Source organism: Macrotis lagotis, chromosome 4 (assembly GCF_037893015.1).
Source record: "Macrotis lagotis isolate mMagLag1 chromosome 4, bilby.v1.9.chrom.fasta, whole genome shotgun sequence".
Lineage (NCBI taxonomy): Eukaryota > Metazoa > Chordata > Mammalia > Peramelemorphia > Peramelidae > Macrotis > Macrotis lagotis.
In genome coordinates, this window is record NC_133661.1 from 257,292,461 (window position 1) to 257,316,962 (window position 24,502).

Sequence of the window (24,502 nt, forward strand, 5' to 3'; positions counted from 1 at the left end):
GCATCTTTGGATTTTTTTGAATGCTTCAATTCAATTGAATGTTCAATTAGCTGTGGATCTTGGGTACTCAATCTGTTCCAGTTATCAGCTTTTTCTATTTCTGAACTAGTATCAGATTGATTATGGCTTCTTTGTAGTGTAATTTTACTTCTGGTACTGCCAGGCAGGCCCTCTTTTCTTTTAATTGTTTCTGTGACTTCTTGATTTTTTGGTTCTTTTAAATGAAATTGGTTATTTTTCTAGTTATTTTATCTCCTGCTGTTTTAATTGAAGTTATTAAAGGTTTCTGCTAATTTTTCAGTTAAACTCTTGGGTTTCTTTATGTAAATCATGTCATCTGCAGAAAGTAATTTATTTCCTCTTTGCTTATGTTTATTTTAATTTTTATTCTCAATTTAATAAAATAAAATGAGTATTTTTGTGTCATTCTTTATTCTTCATATTTTCTCATTCTACCAGTCTTGTTTTTTTGCAAGGTTTTGAGTTTTTCAATTTTTGTCTTTCCCTCCCCCTCTGCATCCATGATAAGCATAGAACAAAATTGGACGTGTTGTGAGAGAAGAATCATATCCATAAAGAAGAAAGAAAATATTAGAGATAGCAAAATTATTTAAAACTTTAAGATAGGGGCAGCTAGGTGGCACAGTGGACAGAGCACCAACCCTGGAGTCAGGAATACCTGAGTTCAAATCCAAATCTGGCCTCAGACACTTAATAATTACCTAGCTGTGTGGCCTTGGGCAAGCGATTTAACCCCATTTACCTTGCAAAAACCTAAATAAAAAAAAATTAAGATAATAAGCTTTGATCTTCCTTTAAACTCCACAGTTCCTTCTTTAGGTACAGATGGGTATTCTCTATCGCAAATCTCTTAAAATTGTCCCTGATTATTGCACTGTTGGAATGAGGAAGTCCATCAAGGTTGATCATCACTCACTGTTGTTGTTAGTGTATTTAATGTCTTCTAGTTCTGCTCATTTCCCTCAGCATCAATTCATGCACATCTTTCCAAGCTTTTCTGAAATCCCATCCCTCATGATTTCTTATAGAACAATAGAACTTCACATACATATACCACAATTTCCAATACTTTGCTACTTCTAAAAGAGCTGCAATGAATATAAAATGAGTATTCCTAACATTTTTAAATAGTTGAAGAAAGCTGTTTAATTGAGATTGCTTTTTTAAAAGTATACAATAAATTTGATATGTAACTTTCAAAACTACTTGTTTGTTGATTGCTTCTTACCTTTCTTAGGTTTTCATTTTTAGGAGAATGAACCCTATCTGTAATCTCTTTGTTTTTATTTCTGCACATCCCACCAAATTAGGAGAAAAAAGAAATTTCTTGTAGAAAATAGGTATGTTCAAACAAAACAGATTCTCACATTATCCAAGTTTAAAAAAAATATCAATTTTTCATTCTGTATCTTTGAACTTTTCAGTTAGAAGATAGTGGTAGGTAGGCCAGGTCAAAGATGTCTTCATTTCTCTTCTGACTGCACTATTAACTCTTTTTAAAGTTTTCAGTTCCAAATTCTATACCTCCTTCTCTCCCCTGCCCCCACCTGAGACAATAAGAGAGATTAAACTTGTGCAATTATATAAAACCTTTCCATAGTAGTCATTTTATACAAGAAGATTCTGAAGATTAAAAATGAAAGGTGAAAACTAGTATTTGTCATACATGTTCCCTTCTTTCTGGAGAGTATGGTATATATGCTTCCTCTTTAGTCCTTTGGTGTTATTTTGAGAATAGCTAAATCATTGACAGTTCTTCTTCTGTGCATGTATGCTCTTGCTTCTGTTCATTTCACCATCATCAATTCATGCAAGCTCTGACTCTTTTCCATAGACTTTCTCCACCTACCCCAAGTTTGAAGGCAGGGACTGCACTTGTATTAGTAGTTCCAGCTTTTATTACAGCAGTAGCCTTCTAGGAAACAAACTCAAAGTTGTTTTAGTTCTCATGCCTAGAGTTCCTGCTATGTAGGCAGCTGATTGATTGGCTGAGCTCTGGAGAGTTGAGTTGCACTGAATTTAAGCCATCAGATTTTTGCACTGTTTGGTACCAATATGATGAGCCTCTTGGTAGCTAGAGACTGCCAAAGTCTCAAAAGGAAATTCAGCCCAGCTCAGAAGGAGCATCAGTTTTCTTCTTCTGGACCAGAAGTGAATCAATGACTGCTGCACATCTAGCCTAGACAAGCGAGGGAGACCCAGGCACAAAACCAAAAAGTGAGATGGTTTATTTTTTTTTGTTTTGTTTTTAGGTTTTTGCAAAGGCAAATGGGGTTAAGTCGTTTGCCCAAGGCCACACAGCTAGGTAAGTATTAAGTGTCTGAGGCCAGATTTGAACTCAGGTACTCCTGACTCCAGGGTTGGTGCTCTATCCACTGCACCACCTAGCCATCCCGAGAGGGTTTATTGTTGAAGAGATCCTGATCACAAGTCAGGGGCACATCCATCAGGCATTTACACTAGTCAAGAGATGGTGATTTTTGGATCTCCTTATCTAATCCTTCTGGGCAGGTTCACAGAGACTAAGAGAAGAGCCTCAGTGAGCAGGTGGTCTGAACTTGGAACTCCTTACTCCCTCCATAAATCACAAGGATTGCTATCCTTACACTTGATTTATATGAAGTTTGCTAAACTGGCAGTTTGTTAACTTTGCATCCTAAATATTAAATATAGTTGATCAAACCAGTTATTTGGAGACATAGCAGCTTTTGTTGGTATCAACTGTAGTCACTTTTATCAGCTAGGGCCTAGCAGTAGGCAGTAGGCTAGTCCTTATTCACATATAAAGTCAAAAGAAAGTAACTATTCCATTTAGGTCTGTTTTGAGTTGTGGGTTGGATTAAATGGTTGAGCTGAGGTACTTTTTAACTTTCACATTATATGAAATATGATAATGTTGGATTATTGCCATTTCTTTGATCAAATTTTAAACCAGGAACACAGATGTCCTTGGCAAATGAGACAGGTAGTCAAGGACAAGTCAATTAGAATATGAACTAATATTTATATTATTTTGGAAGATGGTGGCTGAATTTGAAATTGTCTCAAAACAGTAAAAAGCAGAGGAGCTGAAAATAAGGTTACATGAGGGTTTTTTAACCTTTTTTGTTTAATGTACCTTTTTTACAACTTTTCAGAATGAGAATAAATTATATTTATTGCAAAGGAAATCAGCTAAAATGAAATAAAGATGTAATTTTTTTTCCCCTCCCCATATAAGTTCACAAGACTCCCAGAAATTTGTCCATACACTCCTTGATTCTAGGTTAAGAATCCTTGGTGTCACACTTGGTGCAGTGATTACTTAAGACATATATTTCTACAAAATGAAAGGATCTTCAATGACTATATCAAGTGCAAGTCTTAGAGGATAGAATGAGATAGTCTCTATGAATGAACAACTTCTGAATCTAGGAGGAATTCTACTAAACCCCTCTGTAAATATCCATCTTGGACTTATTAAAAATGAATTTATTTAAAGATACCTAGAGTTTTCTTACCATAGATGGGTACGTTCAAAAAGGGCTATCTCTCCCACTGGCTTCTTGAATATAAAAAAGGTGTGAAATTCAACATTTTTTGAGTCATCCAAGCTAAGGACAAAAAAGGAGAAAAATTATTAGTGTTTCAAGTTGCCTTTTTTGGTTGAAAGAGGAACAAGGTTATCATTATGACTATTAGGTACTGTATGGTACAGAAAAAGCTTCAGGACTTAATGAGTTTTTGTAGGACTTTAAAACTATGAAAGGGATAATTTTCTTTTTATTCTTTTTAAAGAGTCTAGTATGTGATTTGCTTAAAATTTTTTTGTTGAAATGAAACCAATAATCAGTATCCTTAAAGATCTCTTTCTTGATTTTGGTGCCAGTTTATTGTGCCACTGTAAAGTGTCTATAAAGTAAATATGGAAGAATTACAAAGAATAACAGTAGAGACAAGGTAGTGAAGTAATATTCCTTCCCAGATTTTAGAGTAAAAATAATAGGGGAGGGGGCACCTAAGTGGTGCAGTGGATAGAACACTGGCCCTGGACTCAGGAGGACCTGAGTTCAAGTCCAGATTCAAGACACTTAATAATTGCCTAGCTGTGTGATCTTGGCAAGTCACTTAACCCCATTGCCTTAAATAAAAATTAAAAAAAATATTAGGGGGGAAAGGAATAGAACATTATATGATCATAAATATCCTGAGCTACCCACAGGTATGATAGGTATTTTCTTTTTTGATCTTGTAATTTGTTTATCATGTGACTTTTCATATTGAGGTCATATTCTTTTGGAAACTATTGAGTTGTTGGTTCAAATCTAGTTTATGCTAGGCTGCATTTCAGTTCTCCCAGACTTGTTGAGTCAATGTGTCCTTTCCCCCATTAGTAGAGGTTTTGGATTTGTTGACTACAACTATGTTACTATGTTGTTTACTTTTTATGTTGTGTATTTACTTGTTTTGCTCATTGAATTTCATTTTTTTAGCCAGTACCAAATCATTTAGATGTTAATTGCCATAAAGTAGTTTGAAATCTGATACTGGTAGGTGCCCTCCATTGTTCTTCCATTATTTTCTTCTTGATCTTTTGATCCTCTAGCTCATGAGTTAGTTTTATATAATCTAAGAATGGCTTTTATGTTTTAAAATGAAGTTTTGTTGTATTTAAGAAACCCAGTGCTATTTTTAGCTTATAGAAAAAACTGACACAGGGTTGCTTTTGTCCTCTGGCAATAAATAGTATGTTAACACTTAGTCCACATGAATTTATTATTATTTTTTAAACTTTTTAAAATCTTAATCCTAAATTAATAATCCTTTGGTAGTTTGGTATAGATCTAAAAATGTAAAGTAGCTTAGGTAGTACAACTCTTGATTTTTATTATATTGATATGCTGTTGTGACCCCCATTTGGGATTTTCTTGGCAAAGATACAGGAGTGATTTGCCATTTCCTTCTCCAGCTCATTTTTTGGATGAGGAAGCTGAGGCAAACAGGTTTAGGTGACCTGCCCAGGGCTGGCTATCTTTTGCAAAAGTTAAGATTTGTTTCTTCTTTACCTATGCTTATTTCCTCATTTTTCTTTCTTGATTTCTTTACCCTGTTTCATGGCAAAGGCCTCTAAGTTTTTTTTTTCATTTCTTATGATGATGACTCTTAGTTTTAGATGAGTACCATTTACCATATTAAGAGTATGTTCAATTATGACCATGCTTTTTTAGATGATTTTGTAAAAAAACTTCTTTAGCATATGTTGATGTAATATACCTATAATTTTCCTTTATGAGTCAATTCTACTTTCATAGTATAACTCCAATATGATCACAGTGTATGATTTTAATATGTTGTTATAGTTATGCTGTAGTCTCTTTGCTTGATATTTAAGTTTTTGGCATTGATGTTCATTGGGATATTTATTGATTGTTTTCTTTAGCTATGTTCTTTTTCCCTTGGTTTACCTGTCAAGACTATTTATACCACAGAAAATCTGGTTTTGTGTCTGTAATCCTGAAATTCAAACACTAAAATTTCCCATTTGTACCGGGAATTCTTCTTTGAGAGTTCATTTATAGCTTATTAATAGCAATTCATTTTTGTTTTAGGAACATATAACTTTATTTGCTGCTATTTGCTTTTCATTAGTCATGCATTTGATACTGAATTTGGAAGATTTATCTAAACAATAGTTTTAAAATTAAACATTTTATTTACTGAAATGTCATTTATCAATGAAAGATTGGTCTAAATAAAAATATATATACTGCCCAGATTGGGATGTGCAGTTTTATGAGTAGTTTCTTAAGTTTTTATTGGTATGAACATATCTTGCACATAGTAGGTGCCTAATACATGTTTGTTTTGTTTTACAGGTACTTCATTTGGACAATTGACTAGGAGAACAAGTTGAATTGGATTGCAATTGGGGATTTATATGGTATTTTTGTTGAACTCAAGCTGTATTTACAGCTGCCACATCTGATATTCACCAGGTGAATCATGACACTTCTACCCCTGTAACTAATAATATTCCTCCCTTCATATGACCAATATTATACTTCAAGTCCTTTCACTTCCCCCTCAGCTTTTGTAATAGCCTAGTTTTTCTCCATTTTCTAATCTGTAAAGGTATCAAGTTAACTGTTTTTAAGAGATAGGTCCTATCATGTCACTCCCTTACTCAGGAGCCTTCAGTGGTTCCTTTTAGTTTCTAGGATAAAATGCAAGCTTTTCATTCTGTTATTTAAAGACCTCTTTCACATTCAGCCTCTAGCCTTTTCTATTTCCCAATCCTAGCTCAACTGTCTTACTAGTTGCTCCTTAAACTTACATTGTGTCCCCTGCCTCTCTGGATTTGACTAGAATGTCTTCCTCCATAATTTTCAGAATCCTTCTCTTCAGGACTCAGTTCAGCTGCTGTCTCCTATGAGAAACCTTATTTGAGAATTCTTTTAGGGACTCATCACATATCTTTTGTAACTCTAGTGCATTAGCAGTGTCTTGTACCCAGTAAGTACTTAATGAGTATTTTTTGAAATGAATAATTGGTCAGATTTTTATGATGGAGCATCATACTGATAGAGTAATCAAAATTAAAAAGGTAACCAAGAATTTGACTAATAGAAGTCCAAGTGATATGCTTTGAGAATATTAAAAAAGAGTTGGAAGCAATGAGTGTAGGTTGACTCTTTCTAAGAGTTTGACTTAGACATAGAGGGGAATACCTTGAGGAGATAATAGTAACAAATCAAAGTTGGTTTTTTTTTTTAAGGATAGGACAGATCCGGACACATTTGTAGGCAGCAAAAAAGGATCCCACAACTTCAGAGAGATTGAAGTTCCCAGAATAAACTTAAAGGAAAATCATGAAGAGTTCAGTTAGGGGGACTTGTCTGCAAAAAAAGGCGGTGGGGGGGGGATTCCTACCTTTTATCAGAGATTGGAACAAAGGAAAAGAAAATGGGAGATGACATTGTGATATAGGAGATAAGCCAAAGTTACAGTGATGGTCTCTGTTTTCTTGGTGAGGAAGGAGGCTTTTTTCTTTTGCTGAGAAATCTTCAGTGAAGGGATTATTGACTGGTGTGGCAGAGCTGATTAGTAAAGAATAAAAAACCTGAGAGCAATGAAGGCCCTCAAGACTAGATGGAACTCTGAAGTGGATCCATTTTAGAATGTTTGTCTTTCCTGACCCATATTAGTAGAAAGAGCACTTGATTGGATTTTAGCATGCTAACTGGGTGTTCACTGTTAAATTGCTTAACCTCTCTTGGACTCTCTTTTCCTATTTTTAATGATGGGGTTGCATGTGATCCTTCAGATTTTGTATACCATAAATATACATAAAGTTTTGGATTTTTTCCTTGTTCCCATCATATTCATTCAGGTGGACACAACTAAATTACTTTTGTGATGTTTGATATAGATGTTTCTTGTTTTTGTTGAGACTACCAAAATTCTTTGAAACTTTCATGTTCTATTCTTGATATTCAGTTCCTTTGTAAAATATATCCCATTCTCTTTGGGATAACTTTGTTCCTAGAATCATGAATAGAAGTGTGTCTTATAATGTAATTTGTCTACTGAAGATTATTACATTTACTTATTTTCTTGCAAGAAAGAGAATTCACTGAGATGAGTAAGTTTTTTTAGATCTCAAATCTTTGTCAAGGTCTTGAATTCCATTTTTCCATGAAATAACACATAAGATTTGGGGTATTTCAGGTAGAGTCATTTTGGAGAATCTTAGGGAGACAAATTGATTTCACTTTCATTCAAAAATGCCTAATATCAAAGAAAAGAATCTGGCTCTGGGGGCCTGTCTGGGCAGGGTTTTGAGTTAACAGGCCTTTAAAAAAATGTACTTCCTTGTTGTAGAAGTGGGTGGAACTATAGGAATGGAATATTATATATATATATATAATCAGACTTTTTCTTTTTTTTCCTTTTTTTTAATTAAAGATATTATTTGAGTTTTACAGTTTCCCCCTCAATCTTACTTCCCTCCCCCCACCCCCTCATGGAAAACAATCTATCAGTCTTTACTTTGTTTCCATGTGTACATTGATCCAAATTGAGTGTGATGAGAGAGAAATCATATCCTTAAGGAAGAGACAAAAAGTCTAAGAGATAACAAGATCAGACCATAAGATATCTAGGTTTTTTTTTTTTTTCTAAATTAAAGGGAATAATCCTTGAACTTTGTTCAAACTCCACTGCTCTTTATCTGGGTACAGATGGCACTCTCCTTTGCAGACAGCCCAAAATTGTTCCCGATTGTTGCACTGATGGAATGAGCAAGTCCTTCAAGGTTGAACATCACTCCCATGTTGCTGTTAGTGTTTACAGTGTTTTTCTGGTTCTGCTCATCTCACTCAGCATCAGTTCATGCAAATGCCTCCAGGCTTCCCTGAAATCCCATCCCTCCTGGTTTCTAATAGAACAGTAATATTCCATGACATACATATACCACAGTTTGCTAAGCCATTCCCCAATTGAAGGACATTTACTTGATTTCCATTTCTTTGCCACCACAAACCAGGGCTGCTATAAATATTTTTGTACAAGTGATGTTTTTACCCTTTTTCATCATCTCTTCAAGGTATAGACCCAGTAGTGGTATTGCTGGGTCAAAGGGTATGCACATTTTTGTTGCTCTTTGGGCGTAGTTCCAAATTGCTCTCCAGAAAAGTTGGATGAGTTCACAGCTCCACCAACAGTGTTATATTGTCCCAGATTTCCCACAACCCTTCCAACAATGATCATTGTCCTTCCTGGTCATACTGGCCAATCTGAGAGGTGTGAGGTGGTACTTCAGAGAAGCTTTAATTTGCATTTCTCTAATAATTAATGATTTAGAGCAATTTTTCATATGACTGGATTGCTTTGATCTCCTCATCTGTAAATTGCCTTTGCATATCCTTTGACTATTTGGCAATTGGGGAATGGCTTTTTTTTAAAAAAATGTGACTCAGTTTTCTGTATATTTTAGAAATGAGTCCTTTGTCAGAATCATTAGTAGTAAAGATTGTTTCCTAATATACTACATTTCTTTTGATCTTGGTTACATTGGTTTTATCTGTGCAAAAGCTTTTTAATTTAATGTAATTGAAATCATCTAGTTTGTTTTTGGTGATGTTCTCCAACTCTTCCTTAGTCATAAACTACTCCCCTTTCCATAGATCTGACAGGTAAACTAGTAATCAGACTTTTTCAATATGGAGGTTAGCTTTATGAAACTTTTTTTTTTATAACTATTTGCTTTCTGGGAGGTGGGAAGAGAGATACTTTGGGAAATGTGGTTACTGTGAAAATCTAAGATTGATATCTTTTAAAAAAAATTTTTAAATGTTTTAAAAATATTCCTTGCTGCATTTACTAAATAGAGTCTCAGAATTGTATGGGAGGTAAAAGTTCATTATCTTCAGATTTGTGTTATTCTGAAAAGTTTGTATTTTGGTATTAATGTTCTCTCCCATTAAGATGGTCTAGCAACCTTCAATTAGCTTTTAGAAAAGGCATTTACTAAGATGGTATAGGAAGAAAAATTAGTATTTAACTTTTATCCCAAACCAGGGGTACTCTTACCCCCTCATCCTTTGCACAGAAAAGATCTCTGGGGGAATAGTTTCAAATTTAAAGTACTGTGTTGATGAAGGCATGGGTTTCAAGAATTCAGCTAGGTGGCAAGTAGATAGGAGTGCCAAACCTAGATTTAGGAAGACCTGAGGTCAAATCCAGCCTCAGACACTTAATAGTTGTAGGATCCTGAGCAATGACACTTAACTGTGTTTGCTTCTTTTTTCTCATCTACAAACTGGACTAGAGAAGAAAATGGCAAACTATGCCAATATCTTTTTTTTTTTTTTTTTAGGTTTTTGCAAGGCAAATGGGGTTAAGTGGCTTGCCCAAGGCCACACAGCTAGGTAATTATTAAGTGTCTGAGACCGGATTTGAACCCAGGTACCCCTGACTCCAAGGCTGGTGCGTTATCCACTACGCCACCTAGCCGCCCCATATGCCAATATCTTTGCCAAGAAAACCCTATAAGAAGTTATGAAGACTTGGACACAATTGCAAAACTAAACAACAAACAGTCCCCCTGAAGTTCTCCTTAGGTATAGCTCTTTGCTGGACTTTGAGAATCAGTAGCCAGAACCAGGGGATCTCAGTCCCTGAAAATGTTCCCATATGTGTTCTACATCCATCTGTAGGTACTTCCTATATTTCATTGGCTATTATTACTGTGAAACCTACCTTCATTTGCTTGTATAACTTACGATGAAATTTTGGTATCTCCCAAACTTAGCCGGGCACCTAGGGAAGGAGGAGAAAGATTCATTTCAGGGGCTAGACCAGAGTTCTTTCCACTGATAGATTAATTTATTATTCTATACCTAAGTATATCTGATTCTTTAAGCCAATCATAAGGTATTGTGTAATGCTAGTAACTATCTCTGTCTAATGAACATGGACCTAGTTTACATTTTTGATATGAGCTACTTGAGTCTCCTGTGGTTTCTTTTTTTAACATTTCATTTTACAAAATTCTCATAGCTTATAACCTCTTTAGGTGCTTGGAAAAGCCTCTTCAATTCAAAAGAAATAAAAGGAAGAGAACATATGTTTCTCACCCCTCTGATTCCTTTGAGCATATAGAATCTTAGCTTGAAGACCTCTAGTGAAGGTAAACTATCACTTTGGTTTTCTACCCAGATGGCCAGACATTTTGTATATACTATTTATACAATTGTTTTATGTTACCTCAGATTCCACTATGTTTTATTAACAGATCTTCTGCAAGAATCCTAGGATTTAGAGGCAGTTTGATAAAGTAGAAAGAGCACTGGATTTAGAATCAAAAGACTTAGGTTCAAAGCCCTTCTGAACCTCTTTGATTAGGTCAAGAATGTAACCTTTGGGCCTCACCCTTGTAAAATGACTGGGTTTAGTTAAGAGGCCTCCAAGGGCCCTTCTAGATCCATATCTGATTCATTGAGAATAGATTGCCAAGAATCTTGCCAGGCCATTGTTGTTTAACTTTTGAACACCTTTCATTGACTTCATTGCATCAAAACTACTTCACTTACTCATTAGTAAAACAGGAAGGATTAGTGATTCTGATGTTTAAAATATGGGCCAATGATTCTAGACCAGTGATGTTACTGTAAGAAACTCCTTTTAAGGGAAACGTTCCACCAATATAGATCAACAGCTTGACTCTTTTAAATTTGAATTACTTTTAGCAGCTAGAACCAGACTTTTTTTTCCAATTTTCTAGCATCTCATTGATGACTGACAATTGATATTTTTTTAAGTGTTTTTGCAATGCAATGGGGTTAAGTGGCTTGCCCAAGGCCACACAGCTAGGTAATTATTAAGTGTCTGAGGCCATATTTGAATTCAGGTCCTCCTGACTCCGGGGCCGGTGCTCTATCCACTGTGCCACCTAGCTGCCCCAATGACTGATAATGGAATAGAAAAGCTGTAGCCTGTTGATCTTACAGAGCACAACAATTAATTTCAGAACATCTCATTACCACTAACTTAGAACTCACCTGACTGCACTATTGTGAGACTTACATGAGTTTTCTACCACTTTCCACTTCTTCTAGCCATTGGATTTCTTGTAGTCAGTAGCCACTAAATTCAAAAGTATTAAAAAAATTACTTAGTTCACTTGTTATGTAATTTTGTGAAATCAGTTTTTAAAAAACTTACCCCTTTGAGTTTAGTGATGATTTTTTTTTGTCCACTATTCTCAAAGAAGATCATGACAGGGGCATCTAGGTGGTGCAGTGGATAGAGCACCAGACCTGGAATCAGGAGTAACTGAGTTCAAATCCGACCTCAGACACTTAGTAATTACCTAGCTGTGTGGCCTTGGGCAAGCCACTTAACCCCATTGCCTTGCAAAAAAAAAAAAGACCATGACATTAGGAAGTTGATGCTTGACATGCTCATGAATGAGAGAGGTGCTATACTAAGTCATCAGCTGTACCTTTTTCTCTAGAACCATCTGGATCCAGTGGTCAGATATAAATCAGAGCAGCTACAGATAGCCCTGGATGCAAGGTAATCAAGGTTAAGTGACTTAGCCAAGATCATAAGTATCTGAAGCTGAAATTGAACTAAGGTCTTCCTGACTTCAAGGTCAATGTACTCTATCCACTGTGCCATGAAGTTGAGTAACCTCATTATGGTAGTTAACTTTGGGTTTACTTATGTTGTTGTTAGTCCTTTCAGTAGTGTCTGACTCCTAATGACCTTATCTTGGAGGGAGTTTTCTTGGCAATGATTCTGGAATGGTTTGCCATTTCTTTCTCTGGCTCATTTTACAGATGAGGAAAACTGAGGCAAATAGGGTTAAATAACTTGGCCATAGTCTCACAGGCCAAATGTGAGTTTAGAAAGATGAGTCTTCCTGATTCCAGTCCTGGTCCTTTTTCTGCTAAACCTAGTGATCTTTGGTTTACTTAAAAGTTTTATTTAATGGCAATTTTCAAATTTCAGTTTTCTGTCTAGTGGGAATATCTGGTACTTATGTACTAGAAAAAATACTCCTTTGTTAAATCAAGGCAGTTTGCTTTCACTTCATCAGAAAGTAATCATACATAGTGTGTCCTGGAGCAAAAAGGCTTTTTGCTCTGAGAATGAGTTTGATTAATGAAGCACTGATGAAGTTTCTGAAGTGTATTAACACCTTGCATTTTAGCCCTGGCTTGTCTATAGCTATGAAGATTGTTGTTGATTGACTCTTGAACTGGGTTTTTTTTTTAAGACATGTGATAGGAGGCGGCTAGGTGGTGTAGTGGATTAAGCACCTGCCCCAGAGTCAGGAGTACCTGGGTTCAAATCCGGTCTCAGACACTTAATAATTACCTAGCCTTGTGGCCTTGGGCAAGTCACTTAACCCCATTTGCCTTCCAAAAACCTAAAAAAAAAAGACTTGTGAATGACCCCTTATGAGAAAATATCTCTGAGTTGTTAATTATTTCCTCTGTTTTTGGTAGAGTAAGGAAGAAACCTGGAGTTGAATGAGATTTCCCTTTTCTGAAAAGGCCCAGAGAGTCTTTGTGGAAGTACCATCCCAAAAGGAGATAAACTTAAGTTATTAAGCAAAGTCATTCAGTGGATTGAGCCCCAACTTTGAATAAGAATTGTTTTTCTTTTCCTTCAGTTCACAAATGTAAGTGACATTGCTTTATTGTGTACCTAGAATCTTCTGTTTGATCAAGAAAGCAGTTGAACTATTGTCCTTGCTGTCTACTAGGTTATCCTTTTAGTTATATTTTCTATCCTGTTTGAAAATAGTCAAGTAAGTAGTCCTTATCCTTAAAGAAAGCTATTTTACTAATGAGGGACACAGAAAAGTAACTATATAAAATATAAAAATTAAATACAGGGGAGGCTAGGTGGCATAGTGGATAAAGCACCGGCCTTGGAGTCAGGAGTACCTGGGTTCAAATCTGGTCTCAGACACTAATTACCTAGCTGCGTGGCCTTGGATAAGCCACTTAACCCCATTTGCCTTGCAAAAACCTAAAAAAAAAAATTAAATACAGAATAGTTTGGATAATGAGAGCTAGAGGGCACTAGCAATTATAAGGAGTAGGATAACTTTCTATAGAAGGTAGAATTTGGGAATTAGCCTTTCTTTAAGGGGTTTGAATTGATCTCTGGGGAGCTAGGGATTCTCTGAGATGGAGGTAGAAGGGGAGAGGAGGAGAGAGCTGGAATCAGTGGGAACAGCAAGTAGGCTAGTTTAACTGGACCATGGAGTGTATCATGTGAGTGGAGATACAAAGGATATAGTGGTGGTGTACAGATCCTCATTCCTCTTTTGGCAGCTTCCTTTAGATCTCTTTCTTCTCCAAACCATCATTCATGTAGCTGCCTTGAGTATTCAGGCCTTTGCCAGGTCATCCCTTTGCTCAAGAACCTTCAGTGACTTACTTCAAGGATTAAATAAAATCTCCTGGCATTCCAAGACCTTCAAACCTTTGAAAGCTTACCTTTATGGCTTTAGTGTACATTATTGCCCTTTCTGCATTCTAATGTTCAGCCAAACTAGTCTTGGCTTTGTCTCACAAAGCAAGATGTTTCATGGAACTTCCATCTACATACTTGTTTAGTGGCTGTCCTCTATGCCTCTAAGAATCTTTTATTTAAAAAGTCAGCCTAAGTGCCACTTGTTACATGAAGTCTTTCCTGATTTTCCCATAGCTGCTAGTGTACTCCCATTTCCTTGTAAAAATTTAATATATTTTAAAATATACTTGTATGAATGTGTTGTTTCCCCAATAGAGTATTTTGTTTCTTTTAAAGGCAGGTACAGTTATTTGGTTTTTATTTTTGTGTCTCCATGTTGTAGGTACCCAATAAATGCTTGCTGATTTATAGATTTATTGAGAACTGCCTATGTCATAATTATGAGTGTGAACCTATGGGACCTGGTGAGATTGTGGAGTGTGTAGAAAAGAGACCTAGAACAGAACTCTGTCATATGATCACACAAGGGGTTTGGAGGTGGGATACTGATGATTTAGGAAAGGAAACTGGGAAAGACAGTTATATTTAAGAGGAAAGAATTTGAGAGAGAATAGCTACATGCAGTCTTAGGGAGGGAATATGTCTAGAAGGAGACGGGGATGAGCTATCAGTCAGTAAGCATTTCTTATACTTCATTTGTTGCAGAGGGGTTGAGAAGAAATGGAAATGAGAAAGTGTCATTGAACTTGATAATTAAAAAGATCATTGGTAACCTTTGAGAGAACAATTTCTGTTGCATATTGTGGTTAGAAGCCAGATTTCACAAAGTGAGTAGGAGGTGTGAGAAAGGGGAAGTTATTCATATAGAATGCTTTTTCTAAGAGTTTTGCAATGAAAAGGAATATAGGTTGAAAACTTGAGAGGATATTCAGAGAAAAGTTTTTGTTTTTTAGAATTGGTGTGGGGAGGGAGGGGGTATCATCTATCATGTTGCAAGACAGAAGAGTATTTACTTTATATGTTTTCCCTTCCTTTTCAGAAATGGAAGGTTCATAAAATATAGATTTAAAGCTGGAAGTCCATCACTCATTTTACAGGTGAGGAAACTGAGGTGTTAAGTCACTTGTTCAAGATCACATACTATCAGGGCTTGAATTTGAATAAAGCTACTAAAGGTATATGGGTTTAGGAAATTTGATTATATATAATGCTCAGGATTTGTATTTTAGTTCAGTACTGTCTCCTGAAAAACCAAACACACACACACACACACAGAAATGATATAGTATGTAAATTGTGCACAGTTTGGTATTAGTTAAAAAAATAATAATAAAGTAGATCAGTGGAACACACCTGATAGGATGGATCAAAATTTATTGAAATTAACAACCAGATGTTTGATAAGCTTGGTAATATAAAATACTTGGGGAACAATTCTGTGACATTATATGAGAAAAAAATTATTGAATATCCTTCTCTGAATGTTAGGCATGTCTCTCAGGAACAATTTCTATTTAGTTAGATATTAACCTAATATCCAAGCCATTTTTTTACTTTAACTGGCATTATTCTCTCACTTCTTTCCCTCTTAACCCCACCTAATAGATTTTTCTCCCTAACACTATTTGAGGTAATTAACATAGGAAATTCAACAAGGAAAAGATTTATTAAAATACATTTTTGATTAATATTCCAGAATTTAGTTCTTTTGTTGAACAGATCTTTGAAAATAGGGAAAGGTTGGTCACAGTGCAAACTGTTTCAGTAAGTGTTATGGGATACTTTGTCTACTTCTTCAATAAAGGCCTTTTGTCCTTGACATCAGTCTTCGAACCAGAAAGTCTGGAAAGGGTATTTTTTTTATTTTCTTAATATTATTTTTATTTGAACCAGAATAGAGCTTTTTACTTTTCCACAATAAGATCTGAGAAAACTGAAAAGCAATCTAAAAGTATTTAGCTTTAGACCATTGTCTAACAAGTCATACTGAGAGACAGATTGTGTAAGTATCATGTTTATGACAAGCTATAGAGGGGGTCATAAAACATATAAAAGATAATCTTCGTTACATGAAGTGGTTTTTTTGTGGGGGTTTTTTTTTTTTAGGTTTTTTGCAAGGCAAATGGGGTTAAGTAGCTTGCCCAAGGCCACACAGCTAGGTAATTATTAAGTGTCTGAGATCTCATTTGAACCCAGGTACTCCTGATTCCAGAGCCGGTGCTTTATCCACTGCGCCACCTAGCTGCCCCTACGTGAAGTTTCAAAGTGTTTTTCATTAAAATTGATGAGGCTAAAACAGAAGGGAAATGATCAACAGAATCTTTGCACCAGATACTACTAGGTCTAATGGTTAAGATGAATAGAGTTAAAGAGAAATATAAGACCAGTCATTTATCATTGGACTAATGATCCAATGATATGTACAAATAGTTCTCAAAAGAAGTGATTACAGACTAATAATAGCATCAAAGATTACTTTAGATCACTAAAAATAATACACAGAATGATTGTTTTTACCCTCACATTCTGAAATTGACAAAGATGACACAATAGAAAATAATCAATGTTGGAGATATTTTGGAAAGATGGGCACACAAATTATTGATGGACTATGATTACAGAAAGTGATTGTAGTCATGGTGAAATTTTTGAAGTGACTAAAATATCAGCTTTCATTGACCCAGAGTTCTCACTGATATCAAAGGCAAAAAGGTTCATACTAGCAAAATGATAATAACATTTTCTGGTAGCAAAAAGCTTGAAGGTAATTATTTGGAGAAGTAAGTTGTGGTTCATGAACTATTACTGACCCATAAGAAATGACAAATAAGAATTCAGAGAAGCATGTCTAGCCAGATTAGAATGAAGGATGCAAAAATATCCAGTGATTGTAACAGCATGAGAAGGGAGAAAAAGGAAACCAAAAATGCATAAATGATCTCTGTAATTAGAGCAACTAAATTTGGCCTCAGAAAAGAGTTGGAAAAATGCAAATGATTGGGATTAAGGGTTTAAAATATTGTTTATGTTGTCAGATAATGTTAATGATTTGGTTGTGCTGAATTATTTTTTTACTTGCTCTTTTTCTGATACCAAATATAGCAATGGAGAATAAATATATATTGAAATTAAGGTGATGTTAAAAAAAAATAAATTCTAGTGTTTAGAATTGATGAATAAATAGTAGGAAGGTGGGGCAGCTAGGTGGCACAGTGGATAGAGCACTGGCCCTGGAGTCAGGAGGATCTGAGTTCAAATCCAATCTCAGACACATTACCTAGCTGTGTGAGTTTGGGCAAGACACTTAAAAATAGTAGTAAGGTCTTATTTAGTTTTGTAGGTTGAAGAATTACGTTTTTTGATAACTATTAATCTAGACACCTATTTAATTATAATCTTAGTGCTTTTTGAAGATCCTCCAAGTGGTCATTTATCTGTTGTCTTAAGCTTAGAATATAAATCCACATCTTTGTTATTAGAAAGAATTGCTAGAGTAATGGTTAATTTTCAGGACTTAGTAAGCATTTTGTTCCATTAATTCTGGGAAATAAATTTTTTCTCCCTAATTAACTGAAAGCTGTTGATGGTATGGTAGGACTACATTTATGAACTGTTGACTTCAGATACTGGAGAATTGAGACCCTTTACTGAAATACAGTAGTAGTCTTCTTTCTCTTTAGTTTCTGATAAGAAAAAAGCAATGTTATTTCTGTAGCCCTCTTAACTCTGCATTATTTCTAACTGCAAGGATGATAAAAGGGAATTTTTTTTTTTGTGCTTTAATGTTTATTTTCCTGAGTTAAAATTTTTTTCCCCCATTTTCTAGGAAATCTTCCTTGCCTTTTTAATGGGCAACAATTTAGAACAACCACTATTTAGTTGATTAGCATATGGACATTTGCTGTGACTGCAGACAATGCAGGTATGTATAATGTACAGCATGTTGTGTGAAATGGTATTGGTTTCACCATGCTAGAATTGGTAGCCATGAATTCTCTTTTTCATGTTAAGACTTTCAGCTCTGACTTAGATTTGAATTTCTCTTATTTGGACTTTTAAAGTAAGGTATAAAAATTATCACATCTCATTAATCAATCAATAAGCATTTGTTAAACTCCTAACGGAAAAACACTGCTGAGTTCTGAGAATACACCCAAAGGGGACTGATTAAATGGTCTCTGAAGTCCCTTTTAAGTACTGAATCTCAGATACTTTTTGTTTCAAGTGTTTTTTTTTTAAAAACAATAAAGGAGACCTATGTTTGTCTGTAGCCAATGGGGAAAACACTACTAGTAAATTGGGAGAGATTAAATTTTAGATTAGGGGGGTAGAAATGCAGTCAAGGATACATACAAAAGTTGGCCTTGGTAGGGAGAATAGCTACTTCATATTTGAAGACCAGAATAAAGAAGGAGAAAACAGGGTGGAGGCGAGATCAGGAGGTAAATACAGCTATTTATCTCAGCATTTGCAATGAGGACTTTTTGATTTTAAGAAATTTTAAATTATGGATAGTGAATCAGTTTCTCCTTTTTTTTTCAAGTTTCACAATTTTTATTCATCAGTTAAACCCAACATGATTACATGCAACATATGAGGGGAAAAAATCAAACATTTCATAATTGTGTGTAGAATTGTGTGGGTGGCTTTTGGAAGACCTTCATTTACAGCAGCTGAATGCCTCCTTTTCACTTAGAATTCTGGGCCTTCTTTCTTCAATTTGCTGTAATACACATTTACTGAGTAGAACTTGTACTGATCAATGGGATTCAGCTTGTTCCATGGTTCTGAGTTATTCTTTCTGTTCCAACTGACGTCGGTTGAAGAGCACCAGGTGCAGCATGTACAAGGAGGCCCCAGTAGCCCCGGCTCCTAGGAACACGAACAGGGGGATCAGGCTCGGATGCCTCTTGGCTTGACTGATGATAGTGCGGAGCATGGTGGTGGTGGTGGCGGTGGCTTGCGGGCTCGGCTGTGGGGCTTGGGCTGCGCTGGCGGCTTGGTGCCCAATGTCACTGTGGCGGAGGAGGAAGGGAGTGGCGCCTCTGTGCACGGACCAGTTTCTCTTTTTTACTCCCAATTTCTATATTTGATAACATATTGACCTTTCAGATGAGTGATGATAATGCTGGTTTTAAACTCATTATCCACATTAGCTAGAGAAGGTTCATGCACAAAATTTACGTGTCCAAAAGAGATTTCTTGGAGAATATTGTTTGCTGCCAGTTTGGAGGCATGAGAGGGTTGTTCCTGTAGTAGGAAAAAAATGTTGATACTATCCTTTTCACTTAGGCATATCTGTCAGAAACAATTTTTTTTTAAGTTTAACATTGTTTTAAATGTTAATATTTTTCTACTTGTAGAGAAATGTTCACTTGACTCCACCCTCATCTTCTGAGAAATCTGACACAGTATAGTTTGAACCGGGAAAATAACTTAATTTCTAAAATTATACAATTCTTCTTTTACAGGTTCAAAAGGACTTTCTCCCTCTGATCAATTCCCTAATTCTTTCAAGATGGAGTTAGAGAAAACATTTCATTTAGGTGGGTCATAACTCTTAATCCCTGGGTTGGATGAGACACTCCTTATTCTAAATTTGGTTATCATTTTCCATAACCCTTAGGACAAAGATTAGGAAATATTTTAAGCTTGAAAAATATGTTTCTTCATATTTCTATGAATGAAAATGAAGCTTTTAATGTGCTGCTGTACTGCATCCTCCAAATCTGGGTCCAGTTTAAGATGATATGATGGTGAGAAGTTCTTCAAATATAACTTTCTACCTGTCTCTTTAATATAGAAAATATTCCATCATTAAAAACAGTCTGTCATCTGGGGTATTCTAAGATGATTGGTGGGGAGCAAACTGTTAGTTGTTTCCTCAGCTTCTAGAATTTTTGAGCAGTATAATTAAAAGTTAAAAGAGTTGGGAGTGAAATTTTCCTAATTTACTTAAGGTTAGCCAACACCAGAAGGACTTATTGTGTCTCATCCATCCCATTCTTAGACTTTTCCCTTTAAGATAGTGTATAAAAGATCAAAAACAAAAGCTAAGGGCCTATGTTTTGAGATCTTTGAATAGTGTAGTTGAAAGGCATTAGAGTCTGGGAATGAAATTTTTCTTAATTTTCTTAAGGTTGGCTAACATCGGGACTGGAATATAAAAATGCCTTGATGTGGATTTTTTAAAATCTACAAAGCAAAGAAAATAGATATTTAAGATGGGAATTTTTATTTCAAAGTCAAATTATAATAAAATTTTACGTTATTTGATGCAACAGATATGGAGGGATGGCAGTGAGAAGGCATCACCCCAAGCTTCATGCATAGATCACTGGCTTTATGTTCCGGGGCTTGTGGCTTGCCCACAATGCCAGGTGACCTAGCCTAGTTCCACCTAGAATTCTGAGAATGGCAGTTTGCCTCCACACGGGGCTGGAAGCCTCGCAGCTGGCTTGTGCCCATAGGTGGAAGCCTCGCTTGCTGGTCTATGCTGGGGACTGCGTTCCCAATATACCCACGTGAGACTGACCTCTCCTGAAGTCCTCCTAAGCTATCGAAAGCTGGAAAGTTGTTTCACTCCCGGTTTGTTTTTCTGTGTGTGTCTGTGTGTCTTCTTGATTTCACAGTCCATTTAGAGGCTTGTTTTACCTTTATTTCCAAGGGAAACTGAGGGTGGGGGGAGCTCCAGCAATTTCCTGGCTGCTTTCCACCATCTTGGCTCTGCCTTTAATTTGAAACATGATGTGGGAGCTTGGGTCTTACTCAAGCCAGCCAAGGTTTGAACATCTGGCAGAATTGATAGTGGACAAGGGGAGTTTACTTAGTCATGGCAAGTTTTTTTTAGGTTTTTTTGCAAGGCAAATGGGGTTAAGTGGCTTGCCCAAGGCCACACAGGTAATTATTAAGTGTCTGAGACAAGATTTGAACCCAGGTACTCCTGACTCCAGGCCGGTACTTTATCCACTGTGCCACCTAGCCGCCCCAGGAAAGTATACTTTGCAAGTTTATGGTATCAGCTGAGCTGGGTATAGCTTCCATGAGCTGTCGTTATTCGTGGAGTCCTGGACAGGAGCATGAGTCCCTGTTCCCTATGCCCCCTCCCTCTTGTCCTGAGGGCATCAGGGAATCAGGTCTTTGGGTGACCATCTGGGCCTTTAATCCCTGAGCCAGCTTCATTGGGGGGGGGGGGTGTTAGTGCTTTTTTTTAAAAATTCTTTTTAGATTTTTTTTTTCAAGGCAATGGGGTTAAGTGGCTTGCCCAAGGCCACACAGCTAGGTGTCTGAGGCTGGATTTGAACTCAAGTACTCCTGACTCCAGGACAGGTGCTCTATCCACTGGGCAACCTAGCCGCCCCACAGCTAGGTAATTATTAAGTGTCTGAGGCCAGATTTGAACTCAGGTACTCCTGATTCCAAGGCCAGTGCTCTATCCACTGCGCCACCTAGCTGCCCCTGGGGTTAGTGCTTTTAAGAAAAAACTGGTTAAAGTCTTTCTACCATTTCTACCCACCTGGGAATACAAGATGAAATTTGTATTACTTCTATAAAACTGGCAACAGGAAAGGCTCAGTGCAAAACAAAACCAGATTTAGATGTAGTGAATGTTTACATGAGGGAATAAAATTAGTATTTCTGAAAGCCAAAGAATGAGAACTTCTAATAGGTTTCACTAGTCTTGAAGTTTCTGTTTAGGAGTATCCAGTACTGCTGTAACTTTTGTGCAGTTTTGTCTTCTATAATATACAGTATATCTTGAGGAGATATTAAGAAAGGAGGAACTTTTGCCGTTTATGCAGATACTTGAGAAATTTCCTCTCTACACTGGCTGTTTGATATTTCCCTCATCTTGGGGGTAAATGTTGTTATTCAGCTGAGGTCTGAGTCTGATTTGGTACTTTTGAGACTGTCAGACTTTTTTTTTTTGGTAATGGACCTCTTTAAATTTATTTTTTATTCTCATTTTGTACAAATTTTTTTTACATTAATAAAATATTCTTATTTACAAGTAAACAAAATACCCCTCCCCCCATGAATACAGATAGACTTGCTTGGGCGAAAAAAGTAAAGGGGAGAGAAAAAAAATTAAAATTAAAAAAAATAGTAATAATTGTAGGTATGGCCAGGTGGCGCAATGGACGAAGCACCAGCCCTGGAGCCACGAGCACCCGAACCCACATCCAGCCCCATAGACCCAACAATCACCCAGCCATGTGACATGCGTGACATGCCAGCCACCCAACCCCCACTGCCCTGCAAAAACCAAAAAGAAGAAAAAAAACAAGACCCAAAATAAAATAAAATAGTAATAATAGTAGGGGTGGCTGGGTGTCAGACAGAGCATTGGCCCTTGAGCCAGGAGCACTTGGGTCCAAATCTGGCCTCAAACACCCAAAGATCACCCTGCTATGTGACCCCAGGCAGGCCACCCAGCCCCACTTGCCCTGCACCCTCCCCCAAATAATAATAACAAAAAATGTGCTTCAGTCTTTGTTCCAACACCAACAATTCTGTCATGGGTGGATCACATTCTTTATGATAAATCCATCACAAAAGTTACTTCCATATTTTTCCAATGTTGCCATTGCTGATTGCAACTCACTCCTTTCTTATTTCTCCACTAGCATGTACTATATTTTCTCTCTCCTTTCACTCTGACTCTGCTTTAGGGTCGCTGAGTGGTGTGGCAGACAGATCCCTGGTCCTGGGGCCAAGAAGCCCTGAGACCCCATACCACCCCTTAGGCCCAGAATCCACCTGGCCCTATGGTCCTGGGCAGGCTTTCCAATCCCAGCCCCTTGCAAGAAGTAAAAAAGAAAATGTGTTATATCTGACCACTCTGCCCCCCCCCCCCCCGTGGTCCATCCTCTCCTCCTTTATTCACATCCCCACCCCTTCCCCCTACTCCCCCCCCTCCTTCTTCCTCCAGATGTTTATACCCCATTGAGTATATTTGCTGTTTCCTCTCCTAGCCATCTCTGATGAGAGCAAAGGTTCCCTCATTGCCCCTTGCCTCCCCCCCTTCCATATCATTGCAATAGCTCATTGTAATAAAAAGATATCTTATTATGTGAAATATCTTGGACTGTTCCCCCTCTCCTTTTTCTTTCTCCCATTACATTTCCCTTTTTTTCTATTGACTCCATTTTTACATCATATTTTATCTTCAAATTCAGCTTTCTCCTGTGCTTCAACTATAAAAGCTCCCTCTACCTGCTCTATTAACTGAGAAGGTTCATTTTTCTATACATGCAGTTCATCCTCATTAAGTTCCTCATATTTCCGCCCCCCCTCTCCTCCAATCTCCGTGCTTCACCTGAGTCCTGTATCTGAAGATCAAACCTTCTGTTCAGCTCTGGCCATTCCAAAAAGAACCTTTGAAATTCCCCTGGTTCATTGAAAGTCCATCTTTTTCCCTGGAAGAGGCCATTCAGCCTTGCTGGGTAGTTCATTCTTGGCTGCATTCTAAGCTCTTTTGCCTTCCGGTTTATTGTATTCCAAGCCCTATGAGCTTCCAATGTAGTTGCTGCTAAATCCTGTGTGATCCTGACTGCAGCTCCACGATATTTGAACTGTGTCCTTCTGGCTGCTTGTAATATTTTCTCTTTGACTTGGGAGTTCTGGAACTTGGCTATAATATTCCTAGGGGTTGGTTTTTTGGGATCTCTTTCTCTGGGGGATCAGTGGATTCTCTCCATTTCTATTTTGACCCCTGCTTCTAGAATATCAGGGCAATTTTCCTGTAGTAATTCTTTGAAAATGATGTCAAGGCTGTTTTCCTGATCATGACTTTCAGGTATTCCAATAATTTTCAAATTATCTTTCCTAAGTCTATTTTCCATATCAGTTGTTTTTTCAATGAGATATTTCACATTTTCATCTAATTTTTTCATTTTTTTAGTTTTGAAGTATTGATTCCTGATTTCTGGTAAATTCATCAATCTCCCTGAATTCTATTCTTTGTCTGAAGGATTTGTTCTCCTCAGATAGTTTTCTTATCTCTTTTTCCATCTGGCCAATTTTGCTTTTTAAAGCATTCTTTTCCTCAATAACTTTTTGAACTGTTTTATCCATTTGACCCAAGCTGGTTTTTAGCATGCTATTTTCTTCAGCATTTTTTTGGATTTCCTTGACTTAGCTGCAGACTTCATTTTCATGTTTTTCCTGCATCTCTCCTTTCTTTTCCCAGTTTTTCTTCCAGCTCCCTCATTTGATTTTCATAGTCTTTTTTGAGCTCTGTCATAGCCTGAGCCCAATTTCTGTTTTTCTTGGAGTCTTTAGATGCAGGAGCTTGTGCTTCCTCATCTTCAGACTGAGTATTTTGATCCTTCTTGGGCTCATTTGCAAAATATTTCTCAATAGTCTTCCTTTTGTTTCTCTGCTTGCTCAGTTTCCCAGCCTGGGCCTGGTTTTGGTGTGCTTCCTGAGCTTTTGGGACACTCCCACAAGGGTCTCAGTGTGTGAAGCTTTGTCCTCCCTTGTTCTGTGAATGACCATATGCACT

The 24,502-nt window shown here is 36.8% G+C and overlaps 1 protein-coding gene and 1 pseudogene across 1 annotated transcript in view; one reads left to right on the forward strand and one right to left on the reverse strand.

The window, feature by feature from the left end:
- Positions 1-347: 347 nt before the first annotated feature.
- Positions 348-24,502, forward strand: part of FBXO34 (F-box protein 34) — a 28,331-nt gene continuing 4,176 nt past the window's right edge. The window contains exons 1-5 of the mRNA XM_074235870.1: positions 348-2,326; positions 5,877-5,996; positions 15,035-15,092; positions 17,822-17,917; positions 19,467-19,541. The gene's annotated coding sequence lies outside the window, so the exon portion shown is untranslated. The remainder of the gene's footprint in view (positions 2,327-5,876; positions 5,997-15,034; positions 15,093-17,821; positions 17,918-19,466; positions 19,542-24,502) is intronic.
- Positions 18,603-18,934, reverse strand: LOC141522425 (cytochrome c oxidase subunit NDUFA4 pseudogene; annotated as a pseudogene).